The sequence below is a fragment of the Anomaloglossus baeobatrachus genome, chromosome 2 (genome assembly GCF_048569485.1).
Source record: "Anomaloglossus baeobatrachus isolate aAnoBae1 chromosome 2, aAnoBae1.hap1, whole genome shotgun sequence".
NCBI lineage: Eukaryota > Metazoa > Chordata > Amphibia > Anura > Aromobatidae > Anomaloglossus > Anomaloglossus baeobatrachus.
In genome coordinates this window covers 678846471-678863444 of record NC_134354.1, presented here as the reverse complement: position 1 = coordinate 678863444, position 16974 = coordinate 678846471, and positions in this window count along the sequence as shown.

Sequence of the window (16974 nt, the reverse complement as noted above, 5' to 3'; positions counted from 1 at the left end):
CACCCGTCAGGGACTCACAGTCTGCTCAAAGGAGCGGTTGCACACATCTCTATGCAGCCAACCCGCTCCTGTGAGCAGAGTGTGAGTCGGTGACGGGTGATGCACCGCGAAACTCGCGCAAGATACATGCGAGGCAATAGCAAGTGGGACACCAGCCAAAGAATTGACATGCTGCTTCTTTTTCTGCACCCAAAACTGCAAGGAAAAAAGAAGCAACGTGCGCACAGCCTTTATGAATTCTTATAGACTTTGCTGGGAGAAGGAGAGACATGTAGTTTTGGCAACAAAGTGCACCAAAAAAGGCAGTAAAAATGCATGCACAAAGTCATAAACAAAAAAAAAAAACGCTTAAAAAATATATGAATTTTTTTTTCATGTGAGTTTTTCGAACAAAAAACTATGTAAAAAATGTCTTTTTAAACATTTCCTATAAAGTATATAGTGGTAAGCCTATGTTCACACTAGAGTATATGTGACGCCCTGGCAAAACCAGGTAGTCACAGAAGTTGTACAAATCTCTCAGGTACAAAACCCCATCCTCCTTGGCATACCAACACAAAACCCACACCCATGTGCACAACCCAGCCACTACAGCCTAGTCACCCCCCATGACAATAGGGACACACCAGTGGTCGGAACCAGGTGGATGGGAGCGCCCACCTAGGGGTCCTGAGGTGTCAGGGGAGGGAACACGTCAGTTTAGAGAGAGTTTAAGTCGAAGTTGGAGAGTGAAGTGACAGCGGAGTCAGGGGTTGGTGCCCTTGGACTACCGGACTAGATGACAGACGGCAAGCAGGACCACAGGCGACGGAGATCCGGTTGCGGGAAACCTTAAGTGGAACGGGGCAAGGTTGTAGCCCGCCGGTGCCGACAGCGGGAATCCGGTCTGGAGGCTGTGCACAGACGGGGTGCCTGGACCCTAGGGCGAGGAAGGTTTCAAGCCCCTTGTCAATTGACCAGCCGGGGACAAGGTTCAGGCCTTGTTCCACAGTAAGCCCAGAGAGCGAAATGGAAGCCTAACGCGGGGCATAGGGTGTCCATCAGAACCCACAGAGATCCCAAGAATCAGTGTACCGCCCTGCGGGCTCGGCTGCGAACGCCGAGCCGCTCGGATCCGTGCTCGTACGTGGGTGGTGGCACGAGCTTCTCACGGACTCAGGGGTCAGGTCGCTCTGCAAGGGGGTTGGCGCTACACGCAGGGATTTCAGTGGAGAGATGTTCCACGGCCGGGGCCGCGGTGGTTTGGTAGCGGGGTTGTAAGTTCGTGATGCCACCCACGGGTTGTAGTGAATAGATGGACACCACTGCTACCATTTGCGTATTTGCATGCAGTTACGCTGCGATCTGCACCGCAGCGTAACTGCATGCGTCCTCAGCATAATCTATGAAGATTATGCAGGAGACGTGCGCACGTGGCGTCTTAGAGCTCAGCGCTTCGGCTGCTGCCCGAAGCATGCATTCTAAGAAGTGACATGTCACTTTCCTGTGCTCTGCATGTAGCTCCTGCTCTGTCTATGGGAGGGGCTGCACTCAGAGCGCATGGAATCGGCTTTTTTTTTCCACTACGGACTCTTTCTGCAGCGATTTGAAGCGTACGTGTGCTGTTCAAATCGCTGCAGACATTTCTGCAGGGACAGTATGCAACGTGCGCACATAGCCTCACCCACAAAGCTCTCCACAGTTCAGCACTGCCCTACATCTTCTCCCTCATCTCTGTCTGTCTGTGTCTATCACCCCACCCGTGCCCTCCGTTCTGCTAGTGGCCGAAGACTGACATCCTCAATAATTCAAACCTCCAACTCCAGTCTTCAAGATTTCTCACGAGCTGCTCCAAGTCTCTGGAACACACTACCAAGAACAATTCGATCAATTCCCAACATCCACACCTTTAAGCGGGCCCTAAAAACACATTTCTTTAGACTAGCCTACCACCTAACCTCACTCATCTAACTAGTCCCATTCTGCCCTTCACAACATTTACTTCCAATTCTCGTCCCCTGTATCTAATGGTTGCATTACTCTTAATGTACTTTTTTTTCTTTCACTTTGTATCTGTACTTTTATAAATTCTGGCTCGTGACCGGTCCACACAGCTGGTTTTGAATCCTCTATTAGGGTATGACCGCACTTTTGCGTTGTGCTACTTGCAGCTCAGAACGCACATTTTTACCTTTATTGATTTAGCCAAAGTTGCCTTTCCCAGAAAATTAGTGCTAAAAACGCATGCGTATTTACCACGTTTTAGACTCGTTTAGCGCTTTTTCACCTGCGTTTTGGACATCAAGACTGCTAAATAAAGTTTAAACAGTCAATGAAAAAAAGAAAAAAAAAAACAATACATTTATAATTTGTGAAATAAAGAAAAGTTAAATTTCATGAAATTAGTGTTTATAATATTTAATGCTATAAAAGCAATAAAATCATAATTTTCTTATGTGTGCGTGTAAAGGGACATGATACCATTAATTATAAAAGCATGTATTTGTCCAAAACGCATGTTTTATGCACCTAAAAAAGCAGGTAAAATGCAGGAAATTTGAAGTTTCTTGGTTTTTGCCATTTCTCATTGACTTCAATGTTAGCAAAACGCTGCAGAAATGGGAAAAACAATTGACATGCTGCTTCTTTGAACGCATGGTTTTTGCCACAAATTATACGCAGTGTTTTAAAACGTAAAGTGCGGGCAAGAAATCAACATTTTCCATAGACTATTATGGAAAAGCAAAAATGCATGCCTTTCCGCATGAAAACGCTGCAGCTCAAAACGGACCTAAAAAGCAGCAGAACTGCAGGTGGAAACGCAAAGTGCGGTCATAGCCTTAAATTGATGACTGGACCATACAAGACAAGCTTTGCTCCCCCATTCACCTTTGTGCCTCCCCTTATTTCCGCATAGAATGTAAGCTTGTGAGAAGGGCCCTCACTCCTCTTGGTATCTGAATTATTTTGTATTGTGTTTATTGTCTGTACATGTCCCCTCTGAATTGTAAAGCGCTGTGGAATATGTTGGCGCTATATAAATAAAAAATTATGGTTAGTAGATACCAAAAAAAACACAAACCCACACAACAGGTTTGCCAAAACAGGATTGTACCCAAAACACAGAAAAGGAGTCAATCTTTCCAGTATTGTTTCTCTGTAGGTTCCACTCCTGGCTGTGGCATACAAATACTGCTAGTGTGACTCTGGCTCAGGATTTTAGAGCCATTCAAGTCAATGAGAACAGATTCAACAACAATCTTCACCTATTAGTTGAAGAGTGCAGCAAAGAATAGAATCAAAGGAAAGCTTCAAAATGGGAACAAAGATTACAACTCAAAAGGGGTGGCCAGGACTAAGGCTATGTGCGCACGTTGCGTAACTGCATGTGTCCTCTGCACAATCTATGGAGATTGTGCAGGAGACGTGCGCACGTGGCGTACTAGAGCGCAGCGCTTTGGCTGCTGCCCGAAGAACGCGTTCTAAGAAGTGACATGTCACTTCTTTCCTGCGCTCTGCATGTAGCCCCCGCTCTGTCTATGGGAGGGCCTACATGCAGAGCGCATGAAATCAGCTTTTGTTTCTGCAGCGATTTGAAGCGCACGTGTGCTGTTCAAATCTTTGCAGAAATTTCTGCAGGGCCAGTACGCAACGTGCGCACTTAGCCTCATAGTGCAGAACCACAACTAACAGCAACCAGTATTTTAGCCCTGGTAAGTGGTAACCCCTTTACCCAGGATTTGCTTAGCATATACTCTACAATTGATGCGTGCCCGAGCCCTCACTTACATTCTCAGGCGTGCACTTGCAGTTTTCTGAGAAGGGCCAATCTGTAAATGTGCTCAGCCGCTTGTTGTAGTCATACATGATTCCAAAGTCCGTCAGTTGTTGTAGGACCTGCCTAAACCGCTTATTTTCCCTGTTCATGATTGTGATGATAGGGCTCCACCACTCCTACACAGAATTTATGGGGATGGTCATGTGACACACCCTAATTCTGAGCAGCTGCTGATTATCTCTATGGCGGCTCCCACACACCTCATGACAAGCAGGTCACCATGTTGATTTTAGGCCCTGTGCACAGAGTGTTTTTATCTCGTTTTTGGATGCGTTTTTGAGTACAACTGCATGCAAATACTTCTGCCAGCAAAGTTAGGGTATGTGCGCACGTTGCTTTTTACCTGCTTTTTACCTGCTTTTTTGCTGCTTTTTCTTCTGCGCTGTTTAATGCCAAAATGGATGTGTTCTTCTATTCAAGCAAAGTCTATGGGAATTTGGGTTTCTTGTTCACACTATGTTGTTCAAAATGCTGCCTTTTTGTGGCAGAACTTTGGTCAAAAACTCAGCTTTTCAAAGAAGCAACATGTCAATTGTTTTTGCCATTTGGGTTTTGCACTGCAAAGCTGAGTTTTTGACCAAAGTTCTGCCACAAAAAGGCAGCATTTTGAACAACATAGTGTGAACAAGAAACCCAAATTCCCATAGACTTTGCTTGAATAGAAGAACACATCCATTTTGGCATTAAACAGCGCAGAAGAAAAAGCAGCAAAAAAGCAGGTAAAAAGCAGGTAAAAAGCAACGTGCGCACATACCCTTAAGGAGAATCCTGAAGTTTTGTGCTCATGTTGCTTTTTTCCTTTGCAGATTTGAAGCAGAAAATAATCTGCAGCGTGGCAATTCTTTCAGCGATTTTGCCATCATTTTTTTACCCCAAATGTATAAAAAACACATGTAAAAAATGCAAAATGATGGAAAATGAATCAAAAACACGTTTTTTTCTGTCAGGAGATTCAGATTTCATGCAGAAATTTCTGCAACCAAATACTCAGTGTGCGCACATAGCCATAGGGTACGTTCACACAAAGTTTTTTTTAGGCCCCCTTCACACGTCCATGTCTCCGGTACGTGTTTGGTCCGTTTCCTCACGTGCCGGAGACACGGGCACACGTAGACCCATTAAAATCAATGGGTCTGCGAACACGTGCGTGTTTTGCTATGGACCGTGTGTACGTGTGGAGCATACGTGTGCCCGTGTGCTCCACATGTAGACATGTCCGTTTTGTCTCCGGCATCACGGGTGTCACACGGCCCGCACACGGACAGCACAGATGTGATCCATGTGACACGTACCGGAGAAAACACACGTGTTTGTAAAAAAAAAAAAAATTATACTCACCTTATCCAGCACTGCCGTCTCTGCCACTGCTGTCACTTGCTTCCAACCGCCGCTCATTATGCTCATTAGGCTCAATACGCACCTTTGACACGTCCGTGAAAAACGTGCGTGATTTTCACGGACGTGTGAAGAGGGCCTTATGTAGACTTTGAACCAGATTCTGTTCTAAAATCCACATGAAAAAAAGCTTTAAATACTTGAATACGTTTCCTATTGTTTTCGAAGGGAAATCATTCCTAAAAGTGAACATGGCTGTTCTTCAGGCTTTTCAACATTTCAAATTTGACTAAGGAAGCAACAAAAAGAAAAAAAAGATTAAAAGGTGCTTTACAAAATGCAACATCGCTAGCGATTGCTAGCGATGTTGCGAGCGATAGCACCCGCCCCCCTTGTTCGTGCGATATGTGTTGATCGCTGCCGTAGCGAACAATATCGCTACGGCAGCGTCACACGCACATACCTGTTCAGCGATGTCGCTGTTGCTGCCGAACAATCTCTCCTTCAAGGGGGAGGTGCATTCGGCATCACAGCGGCGTCACAAAACGGCCACCCAATAGAAGAGGAGGGGAGGAGATGAATGGCCGGAACATGCCGCCCACCTCCTTCCTTCCTCCTTTCCGATGGACGCAGATAGAATGATATTTGTCGTTCCTGCGGTGTCACACACAGCGATGTGTGGTGCCGCAGGAACGACAAACAACCTGCGGAATGAAACACCAACGACATTGTGATTTGTCAACGATCAACGATTTTTGCTGTTTTTGCAATCGTTGATCGTCGCTCCTAGCTGTCACACGCTGCGATGTCACTAACCACGCTGGATGTGTGTCATAAACACCGTGACCCCGTCGATAAATCATTAGCGATGTTGCAGCGTGTAAAGCACCCTTAAGGGTATGCGCACACACTACAGAAAATTTCTGCACCTAAAATCTGCACTTTGTGGCTGAAAATGTAACTTGTGGTTGAAAAATGCACCAAAAAAAGCAGGCTTTTTTGCGCATTTTGATGTGTTTTTTTGTGCGTTTTTCTGCAATGCGTTTTTAGTGTATTAAATGGCTGGAAAGGCTAAAAAAATTGCAGAACAAAAATGCACAAAGGCCGATGTCCCACTTGCGATTGCCTCGCGTGTATCTCGCTCGAGTTTCGCGGTGCATCACCCGTCACGGACTCACAGTCTGCTCAAAGGAGCGGTTGCACACATCTCTATGCAGCCAACCCGCTCCTGTGAGCAGAGTGTGAGTCGGTGACGGGTGATGCACCGCGAAACTCGCGCAAGATACATGCGAGGCAATAGCAAGTGGGACACCAGCCAAAGAATTGACATGCTGCTTCTTTTTCTGCACCCAAAACTGCAAGGAAAAAAGAAGCAACGTGCGCACAGCCTTTATGAATTCTTATAGACTTTGCTGGGAGAAGGAGAGACATGTAGTTTTGGCAACAAAGTGCACCAAAAAAGGCAGTAAAAATGCATGCACAAAGTCATAAACAAAAAAAAAAACGCTTAAAAAATATATGAATTTTTTTCATGTGAGTTTTTCGAACAAAAAACTATGTAAAAAATGTCTTTTTAAACATTTCCTATAAAGTATATAGTGGTAAGCCTATGTTCACACTAGAGTATATGTGACGCCCTGGCAAAACCAGGTAGTCACAGAAGTTGTACAAATCTCTCAGGTACAAAACCCCATCCTCCTTGGCATACCAACACAAAACCCACACCCATGTGCACAACCCAGCCACTACAGCCTAGTCACCCCCCATGACAATAGGGACACACCAGTGGTCGGAACCAGGTGGATGGGAGCGCCCACCTAGGGGTCCTGAGGTGTCAGGGGAGGGAACACGTCAGTTTAGAGAGAGTTTAAGTCGAAGTTGGAGAGTGAAGTGACAGCGGAGTCAGGGGTTGGGGCCCTTGGACTACCGGACTAGATGACAGACGGCAAGCAGGACCACAGGCGACGGAGATCCGGTCGCGGGAAACCTTAAGTGGAACAGGGCAAGGTTGTAGCCCGCCGGTGCCGACAGCGGGAATCCGGTCTGGAGGCTGTGCACAGACGGGGTGCCTGGACCCTAGGGCGAGGAAGGTTTCAAGCCCCTTGTCAATTGACCAGCCGGGGACAAGGTTCAGGCCTTGTTCCACAGTAAGCCCAGAGAGCGAAATGGAAGCCTAACGCGGGGCATAGGGTGTCCATCAGAACCCACAGAGATCCCAAGGGTCAGTGTACCGCCCTGCGGGCTCGGCTGCGAACGCCGAGCCGCTCGGATCCGTGCTCGTACGTGGGTGGTGGGACGAGCTTCTCACGGACTCAGGGGTCAGGTCGCTCTGCAAGGGGGTTGGCGCTACACGCAGGGATTTCAGTGGGGAGATGTTCCACGGCCGGGGCTGCGGTGGTTTGGTAGGGGGGTTGTAAGTTCGTGATGCCACCCACGGGTTGTAGTGAATAGATGGACACCACTGCTACCATTAACTAGACCTCCCGGGGACAGTGTTGCGCAGCTTGGTGTTGACCCCTCCGTCGGTAGGGGAGTGATGGTCCCGGGGGCCTGAGGGTAGGTGAGGAGGCGCCTGGCTCCGCCCCCTGGTGTGGACATCAAACCTGAAGGGTGGTGACAAGGGTTTTATGTTTGGCTGCTGTCACCTTTTCAGGGAGGGGGTGTGTGTGCATGCGACTACCTGGGATGACCTGACTAGTCCAGGGCGTCACATTCCCCCTTTGTTTAATGCAGACCGTCCGCGGGCTGCCCGTCCATCACCGGTTTATTTTTGCTTTCTGAAAGATGAAAAACGGGAACACAGTACAATATACTAACGGTTGTACAACTTCAAATGTTAACTTTTCAGATCTTCCCTTACGGGAGGCACACACTTGAACGTTATGAACATAAAAACATTTTTATTAATACGGAAAATGGGACCGGGTTCTTCAATCACCCACCCAAACAGCCTGAACCTTGATGCTGCCCCTAAAAAGTGGGCAGCACCCCTTTTCCCCAGTTCAGGAACGGGCCCAGGCATTATACAACGGGACGGGTGCAGGTTTCACAACTGCCTGTCTTTTCAGGGGCCCCATGTCCAAGGGGACCCCTGACTTGGAGGATGGCCACCGGTTGTAGTCGGCCATCTGTTTCCCGCAGGCCCATCCTCCAGTCTGCCTCTCCGGAGGCTGTGAAACCGGAAGGCCGGTTAAGGGAAGGTATTATTTACAAACCCAATAGTTTTTGGTGGCCTGCCAGTTCTCGGCCTTGTCTTTATGTAAACGGGGCAAAAACAAAGTCCCAACGGGCAGTATGGTCCCAACGGGGACTGTTCAACTTTGGCAACCGGGATCCGCTGCCTTTACTTTGTCAATCAGGTGAAAGCCTCGGGTGATTAGTGCTCATTCATTCAGCTATTTACAGAATCAACATATTGCACCCCTAAATGGCAGTCTCCCTATACCTAAGCGGGGGCCTACCTAGGTTAGGGCGTGTGGACCTCCTGGGCCCAGTGTTGTCAGTGTGAGGCAGTGGGACAGAGGGGACAACCGGTCCCTCTTGCCGTGTGTCAGGTATGGCAGGTAGACCTGCCATTCCTACGGGGGGCGCAGTATAGGTGCATCCCTGGGCGCTTGTTCGGGTGGCTCGCTGGCGGGCGTTTACATCCCTCTCTCTTCCACGGGTTGTGGGAACATTATCACAGGAACAATTACCGCGCCATTCTGCATAGGCCAGTCTGCTGGGAAGTCACCCATTATGGTATAAATCACCTCTTTCTTCTTTTCCCCGCTCGGCTCGGGGACCGGAGCCTCATTCACCAGCCTCAAGGGATCTGGGCATCTCTTCAGGTGGTCCCTGGAAACGGTAGCCGTGGTCTTCCCCTGGTCGCGGCTGATCAGATAGGTCTTCTCGTTCTCCCATCCAGTGGGCTGTAAGACATATGGGGTCCTTTCCCATTGATCGTCGACCCTATGCATCCTCCTCTTGCGTTTCAGTATCACATCCCCGAGTTCAAAGGGGGTAGCTGGAGCCCGCTTGTTGAAGCGCTGTTCTTGCTTTTCTCGGCTCTGGCGCAGATTCCTTTCCACATACTCCTGGATCAGTTGGTACTGCGTCTGTTGCTTGGCATCCCAGTTGTTAGTGGAGGGAAGTGCTTTAGGTGCCTCTATGTCCATCTCCAGGTCCACGGGCAGCCGTCCCAGTCAGGCTCTCATCAGGTACACAGGCGTTCACTTGGTGGAACTGCAGGGGATGTTATTGTACATGTCCCCAGGTCAGGTAACTTCTCCGGTCACAGGTTCCTTTCCTCCAACGGTAGTGTCTTGAGAAGGTTCAGAAGCAGGTGATTCATCTTCTCACACATCCCGTTAGTTTGGGCATGGTATGGCGTGGTCCAGATTTTCTTACACCCGTACAAGTGGCAAAACTCCTGGAACACCTCTGCTTCAAAGGCCGGGCCCTGGTCCGTGAGTACCCTTTCCGGGTAGCCGTGCGGTCGGCAGAAGTAGGCCTGGAAGGCTCTAGCTGCAGTACGGCCCGTCAAATCTTTAACGGGGACAACCACCATGAATCTTGAGTAGTGGTCCACAATGGTCAGGGCGTAGGTATACCCGCTTCGGCTGGGTGGGAGCTTGACGTGGTCTAGGGCGACCAACTCCAGTGGCTGGTGGGTGAAAATCGGCTGCAGTGGGGCCTTCTGGCTGGCCTCGTCCTGCCTTCTCAGTGTGCAGGGACCACATTCTCGACACCAGGCCTTCACAGACTCTCGCATCCCACTCCAGTAAAACTGCTCTCTCAGCAACATTTCCAGCTTTTTCCAACCGAAGTGCCCTGTGCCGTCATGGTAGGCCTGCAGGACCCTGGGCACACTGACTTGGGGGACCACCACCTGGCGGACCTTCTCATGGGTCTTTGGATTGATCATCTCCCTATACAGCTTCCCCTGATGTAAGTACAGCCGGTTTCTCTCCTTCCACAGCCGTTGAGCTTCTGAGGGAGCTGCGGGATCTATCTTGGAAGAGCCCTGCGCGATCATGGCTTTGACCAGCTGGACCGCAGGTTCCTGGTCCTGAGCTTCTTGCCACCCCTGGTTGGGCAGCGGGTCAAGGTTCACCTGCTGTTGGTTAACGCAGGGCTTCTCATCTCGTGGCCGATGGAATGCGGGTAGCTCAATTTCTTCAAGGTCGTCGTCCTCCACCCTTCATCGGGTAGGTGCGGCATTCGAGACAGCGCATCCGCATTAGTGTTCTTGCGGCCGGCCCTGTACTTGATAGTGAAATCGTAATTGGACAGTCGAGCCGTCCACCGCTGCTCCAGGGCGCCCAGCTTGGCCGTATCTAGATGTGTCAATGGATTGTTGTCCGCAGTAAACTTCGCCGCCGCGAGGTAATGCTTAAACCTTTCGGTTATTGCCCACACGAGGGCTAAGAACTCAAGCTTGAAGGAGCTGTAATTTTCGGGGTTCCTTTCCGTCGGCTGGAGTTTTCTGCTAGCATGCGTAGGCGATCACTTTTTCCTTCCCGTCCTGTACCTGGGACAGGACCGCACCCAGGCCCACATTGCTGGCGTCGGTGTAGAGTACGAACGGGAGGCCATATTCAGGGTAGGCCAGGACTTCTCCCGTCAGGGCTGACTTCAACTGGTGGAAAGACTCCTCATGCTTCTCGCCCCAAACAAACGGGGGACCATTCTTGGTCTGTCCCACAGGGAGGTCTTGCATGGGCGCGGCCATCTTAGTGTACCCCTTGATGAAACAGCGGTAGTAGCCCACCAGGCCCAGGAACTGCCTCACCTCCCTCACTGTGGCCGGTCGTGGCCACCTCTGGATGGCAGCAACCTTCTCCGGATCCGGGGCCACACCTTCTGCACTCACCACATGTCCGAGGTATTGCACCTTGGGTTTCAGCAGATGGTACTTAGAGGGCTTCAGCTTCATCCCGTACTTGGAGAGGGCCGCGAACACTTCTGCCAGGTGCTCCAGGTGGGCTTCATACGTCTTGGAATACACGATCGCATCATCCAGATACAATAGAACAGTCTCGAAGTTGAGATGCCCCAAGCAGCACTCCATGAGCCGTTGGAAGGTCCCCGGGGCATTGCACAGCGCAAACGGCATACTATTGAACTCGCAGAGTCCCATGGGGGTAGCAAATGCGGTCTTCCCACGATCTTTTTTTGCAACCGCCACCTGCCAGTATCCACTGGTAAGGTCAAGGGTAGAGAAGTAATTAGCAGTTTTTAGTGCAGCTAGCGACTCTTCAATGCGGTGGAGAGGGTAGGCATCTTTATGCGTTATCTAATAGATCTTCCGGTGATCCACACACACTCTCATGGTACCATCTTTCTTCTTTACCAGCACCAATGGAGCTGCCCAGGGACTACAACTATCCCGGATGACCCCTGCCTCCTTCATGTTCCTCAACATCTCTTTGGCGCATTGATAGTGTGCTGGTGGTTTCGGCCTATACCTTTCCTTAATGGGTGGATGTGTGCCTGTGGGGATATGATGTTGAACCCCGTTAATCCTCCCGAAGTCTAGCGGGTGTTTGCTGAAAACCTGCCCATACTCCTGTACTACCCTGTATACCCCATCTTTGTGGTGTACCGGGGTAGACTCATTGCCGACATGCAACTCCCGGCACTACTCCTCCAGTTGTGTAGATGGGGTGTCACTGCCCATGTGGGGTGTAGGGGTAGTGGGGGTGGCCTCATGGATGGTGTGGGTGTCTATGCTAAACAGCTTAGCTATGGTGGTGTAGCGGGGGAGCCTAACCTCTTCCTCCCCACAATTCAGCACTCTCACAGGTGCTCTCCCCTTCTTGACGTCAATCACACTTCTGGCTACCATTACCATGGGCCAGTGCTCTGAAGGCGAAGGTTCCACCAACGCCGGGTAATCCCATCCCTGGGCGCCTACCGCTGCCCTACACCAAATCATCATTTCGCTCCTTGGTGGGACCACCAAAGGGGCTGCGTCCATCACCCGCACTCCACTACTCTCTCCACCCGTCAGGTTCGCTTGGTGCCGGTGCAGGAGGGCCCGTATTTCACGCTGTAGGGCCCTCTGCTGACCTCCTCCTGCAGTGGCAGACAGTTGCTGCAGCAACCTCAACACCTCTCCCATACAGTGTTCAATCACATTGGTCACTAGGACCACTTTCGGGTTTATCTTTTTCCAGAACACCTGTAAGGCGTCAAGCTTCCCATCGTACTGGGGTAGCCAGGTAGCACCGGGCACATATGGCAAGGAGATCGGCATTACCTGGGCGACCGCTGGACCCACGGCCTCCCCCGCTCTTGCAACCGGAGCGCGGGCCGCCACGTTCCCGTCTTCGGGCGCCGCCACTCCTGCGGCTGACGCCCCTTCACCGTCTACGGTAGGTATGGACATCTTCTTTCCGTCCCCCCTTGGTCTTTTCCGGGCACTCTACTTGCTTTTTGCACCGCTCTGCTCTCGGGGGGGGCGGGGTTTTGCTTTTCACGACCTTTCTGCTCGGGGAAGACGGCTCGGGCGGGAACTTTTCGCGGCCAAAATGGCGGATTCTGCAATTTTTCAGCGGGACGCCGCTAACGACAATTTCCAGGTGCACTTCCACAGGTAAGTGGACGGTTCTATCCTGTGCGCGACACCAGAGGAGTCGATGTGTACCGCCCCGCGGGCTCGGCTGCGACCGTCGAGCCGCTCGGATCCGTGCTCGTACGGTGGGTGGTGACACGAGCTTCTCACGGACCCGGGGGTCACGTCGCTCTGCAAGGGGGTTGGCGCTACACGCAGGGATTTCAGTGGGGAGATGTTCCATGGCCGGGGCCGCGGTGGTTTGGTAGGGGGGGTTGTAAGTTCGTGACGCCACAAACGGGTTGTGGTGAATAGATGGACACCACCGCTGCCGTTAACTAGGCCTCCAGGGGACGGTGTTGCACAGCTTGGTGTTGACCCCTCCGTGGGTAGGGGAGTGATGGTCCCGGGGGCCCGAGGGTAGGTGAGTAGGCAAGGGAGCGGGTGCGTACTGGAAGCCGGCGCGGTGCGGCGCGGTGCGGCGCAGCGCGGTGCGCGGCCCGAAGGCACTGGTGTACTCACTATGACACAATACATGGGAGTCTCTGGTAAACCAATCGGGATGATGAACGGGGCCCGCAGCCGGCTGCAGCTTGTCCCTGAACGGGTTGGTGGTTTCCGCCTTTCTCCTGCACCTTTTTATATGAATGGTTGACTCCTATGCCTAAACAACAGTAGTCCGCTCCCTGGCTTGCTGGTTGTCGGAAGAGCCCTGTTTGCCCGCAGACGCTGGCCCTTTGGGTCTCTATGCCTTGGCGGTGGCTTTACCCTGTATGGTTGGGCTGTTGTCTTCTAATGGGTCTTGTGTGGGATAGGTCCTTAAGTCCAGTCCTCAATCAGTTGATTTGACTCAGCCCTGTCGGTTCGGGGCTTTGTACTGGGTCTGAGTACCCCAACCTGGTGCTCCGGTTTCCAATCGGTTCCCCGGTTCGGTACCGGCGGGCCACCGCCTGACCCCGGTCCCTACGGTTCCACCGGCTGTAATCCCAGCTCCTGCAGGCGACCACCACCGTCTGCCTCCTTGCCAGAGATGACTGGGCTCTGACCCAGCCACCTAAGTAGACTATTCTGCCCTTGAACTCGTCCTCTCTCCTTCACGGTCAAGACTCATCTACCTTCTGCACTAGAACTAGAACTTCTGTGTCTTTCCCACCTCCAGGCCTGTGAACTCCTCGGTGGGCGGAGCCAGCCGCCTGGCTCCGCCCCCTGGTGTGGACATCAAACCTGGAGGGTGGTGACAAGGGTGACAAGAATTTTATGTTTGGCTGCTGTCACCTTTTCAGGGAGGGGGTGTGTGTGCATGGGACTACCTGGAACGACCTGACTAGTCCAGGGCATCACATCAGATTTCGCGGGCCACAGCTCCCAACATACAAAGTACCAGGAGTGGACTTCCCCGTTCCAAGCGGAGTTGTCCCATTGAAGACACAAACATTGAGTGCAGGACGAAGGGACCCCTGTTTGCTACACCAGGGTGTGGGACCCGAATACACCCGCCGGAGGCAACCGGTCACTGGCAATTTGGTTTACCACTGGACTCAGTGTGCAATTCTTTGGAACTGTGAGTACACCATCCATCCCCGGTCCAACCCTGCATGACACTCTCCGCAGCCACGACTCCCGTTCACCTGGGCCCCGGGACTACACCTCCTCAACCCATGGAGGGGATACCATCCTGCTGCCCCCTCTCCATCAGCCCCGGGTGTCCCATCACCAGGCAGCAGCGGTGCTACCAACTCTCACCGCAACCCACGGGTGGCGTCACTGACAAACTATTCCCCTGGAAATACCCCCTTCCTATGGTTGTGAGGATGAATGGCTGTATGAGCCCGGGTCCGGCTATCACTCGAGCCATAGTAACGAACCCGAATCTGAGCAGCCCCTGCAGCGGCCCGGCCCCCGTCCGCAACAACCCGAGATTGGCATCACGAACAGGGTACTTACTCCATCTACTAGCCTGGGTGAAGTGCGCCTTTTCTGGACTGTAAACCGTGAAACACTAAAAATTTATGGACTGCCGCCACCTTTCCTGCCATATTTGGTGCCAAAAACAACAACCTCGCCATCTTCTTCCCCTGAAAAGAGCGCAAATCTGAAGCCCTGCCCCCTAAGAACATGGGCGGAACCCGGTGATCCCCAGGGCAGGAAGTTGCAAAGGACAGTGGGTTCCACGAGACTGCTGTAAAAATCCAAGGGGGAAAGACCGGAAAGATGTCGGCGCCTGATGGTGATGGTGGCTCCCGCAGCGGTGCAGGATGACGGAGAAGCGGCAGGTCCCGCTCCAGTCGCAAGAGCGATGGACCCTGCAGTCCCAGCGGTCACGCAAGTTATGTCGATTACTTTACCTTACGTGCCCGGAGCCGCCTGGCTGCCTCAGTATGATGGCCGACCCGATGCCCTGCAGGTATTTAAGAAGAAGATATGCACTGTCCTTGATATGTATGCAATGACTGGCAAGCAGCGTGCATATGTGATGCTCGGACAGCTGACAGGCGCAGTCGAGCAGAAGGTGTAGACCTGGACTGATGAGGATCGGGCCTCGGTGGCCTGATATTTGATAAACTGCAAGTAGCCTTTGAGACACGCATGGAGGCGGAGCTAAGGATGCAATTTTACAACTGCCAGCAGCGTCCACAGGACAGCATTAGAGACTATGCCCTGAGGTTACAAACTGCTCTGCACACTCTAAAGGGTACTTTACACGCTGCGATATCGTTACCGATATCGCTAGCAAACGTACTCGCCCCTGTCGGTTGTGCGTCACGGGCAAATCTCTGCCCGTGGTGCACAACATCGCTAACACCCATAACACGGACTTACCTTCCCTGCGACGTCGCTCTGGCCTGCGATCCTCCTCTTTTCCAAGGGGGCAGTTCGTGCGGCATCACAACGACGTCACATGGAAGCCGTCCAATAGCAGAGGAGGGGCGGAGATGAGCGGCTGGAACATGCCGCCCACTTCCTTCCTTCCTCATTGCCGGTGGACGGAGGTAAGGAGAGGTTCATCGCTCCTGCGGTGTCACACATAGAGATGTGTGATGCCGCAGGAATGAGGAACAACATCGCTACTGACCACACAACGATTTTTCATAAATAAACGACCTCTCTTAGACAAACGATTTTTGCCTCTTTTGTGATCGTTTAAGGTCGCTCCAGCCTGTGACACGCTGTGATGTCGCTAACGGCGCCAGATGTGTGTCACAAACACCATGACCCCAACGATATATCGTTAGCGATGTCGCAGCGTGTAAATGGCCCTTAAGGCAAGTAGACTCTATCAATGAGCCGGAGAGCAACAAAATGCTTGTGGAGCAGTTCCTGCAGGGGCTGGGGTCAGCAGATGATCGCAAACAGCTGCGGCAGTGGGCCCTGGAGCATCCGGACTTAAACTTTGCAGTCCTAAAGGACCAGGCCATAAAGGCTTTACAAACCTCTGAGGCTAGTGACTCTGTACCATCATCCTGGCCAGCCGATACCTCCCACTTGCTGGTGAAACCTCCTCTATTAGCCTTACTAGCACCTGCAGTGCCAACAGCACCCCCTGGAGCTCCCGGTGATCTGTCATCCCAAGTTCAACAGCTGAGCAAGGACGTCGCCAGGATCCTCGAGGCCATGCAGCTCCAGCCAAAGACCAAGCCACCAGAGAAGATCCAGCTCGCCGACAGCCCTGAGGACGTCCCCTGGATACAGAGAAAGAGCAACATCCGGTTTGGACAACCCGATTGTTACACGTGCAACAAGACCGGCCACTACTCCCGTCGGTGTCCTTTAAACGAGCAACCCCTGAGACCAAGGGACAATCCTCAGGAATAGATTAACAAAGGGAGCGGTATGTCGGAGGCCGCCCCATCATCTCCCTCACCGTAGACGGGATCCCGACGTTTGCACTTCTGGACACTGGCTCGCAGGTAACGACTATGCCCTATGTACTATAAGCGTTACTGGTCTGATGATGATCTCACCCCGCCAGACTCTGGCCTTACCATTATTGCAGCCAAATAGGCTCCCAATGACTCAAGTGGGGTTTAAGGAAGTGACTCTTAAGGTGGAGCGTGTGGAATTAGAGCATCAAGGACTCATAGTGATGCAGAATGACCCTAGTGACCGTAACCCGAAAATGGTCCTAGGAACCAGTGTTATTGAAAATTGTATGGGGGAAGTATTGCACTTACTTCAGCAATTGTCTGCCACAGCAGGAGTGGGCCGCCAGAGGGCTCTGCAATAGGAAATTCGGGCCCTCCTGCAGTGGCAACAGGTGAATCTGTCTGGTGGAGGGATTGGTGAT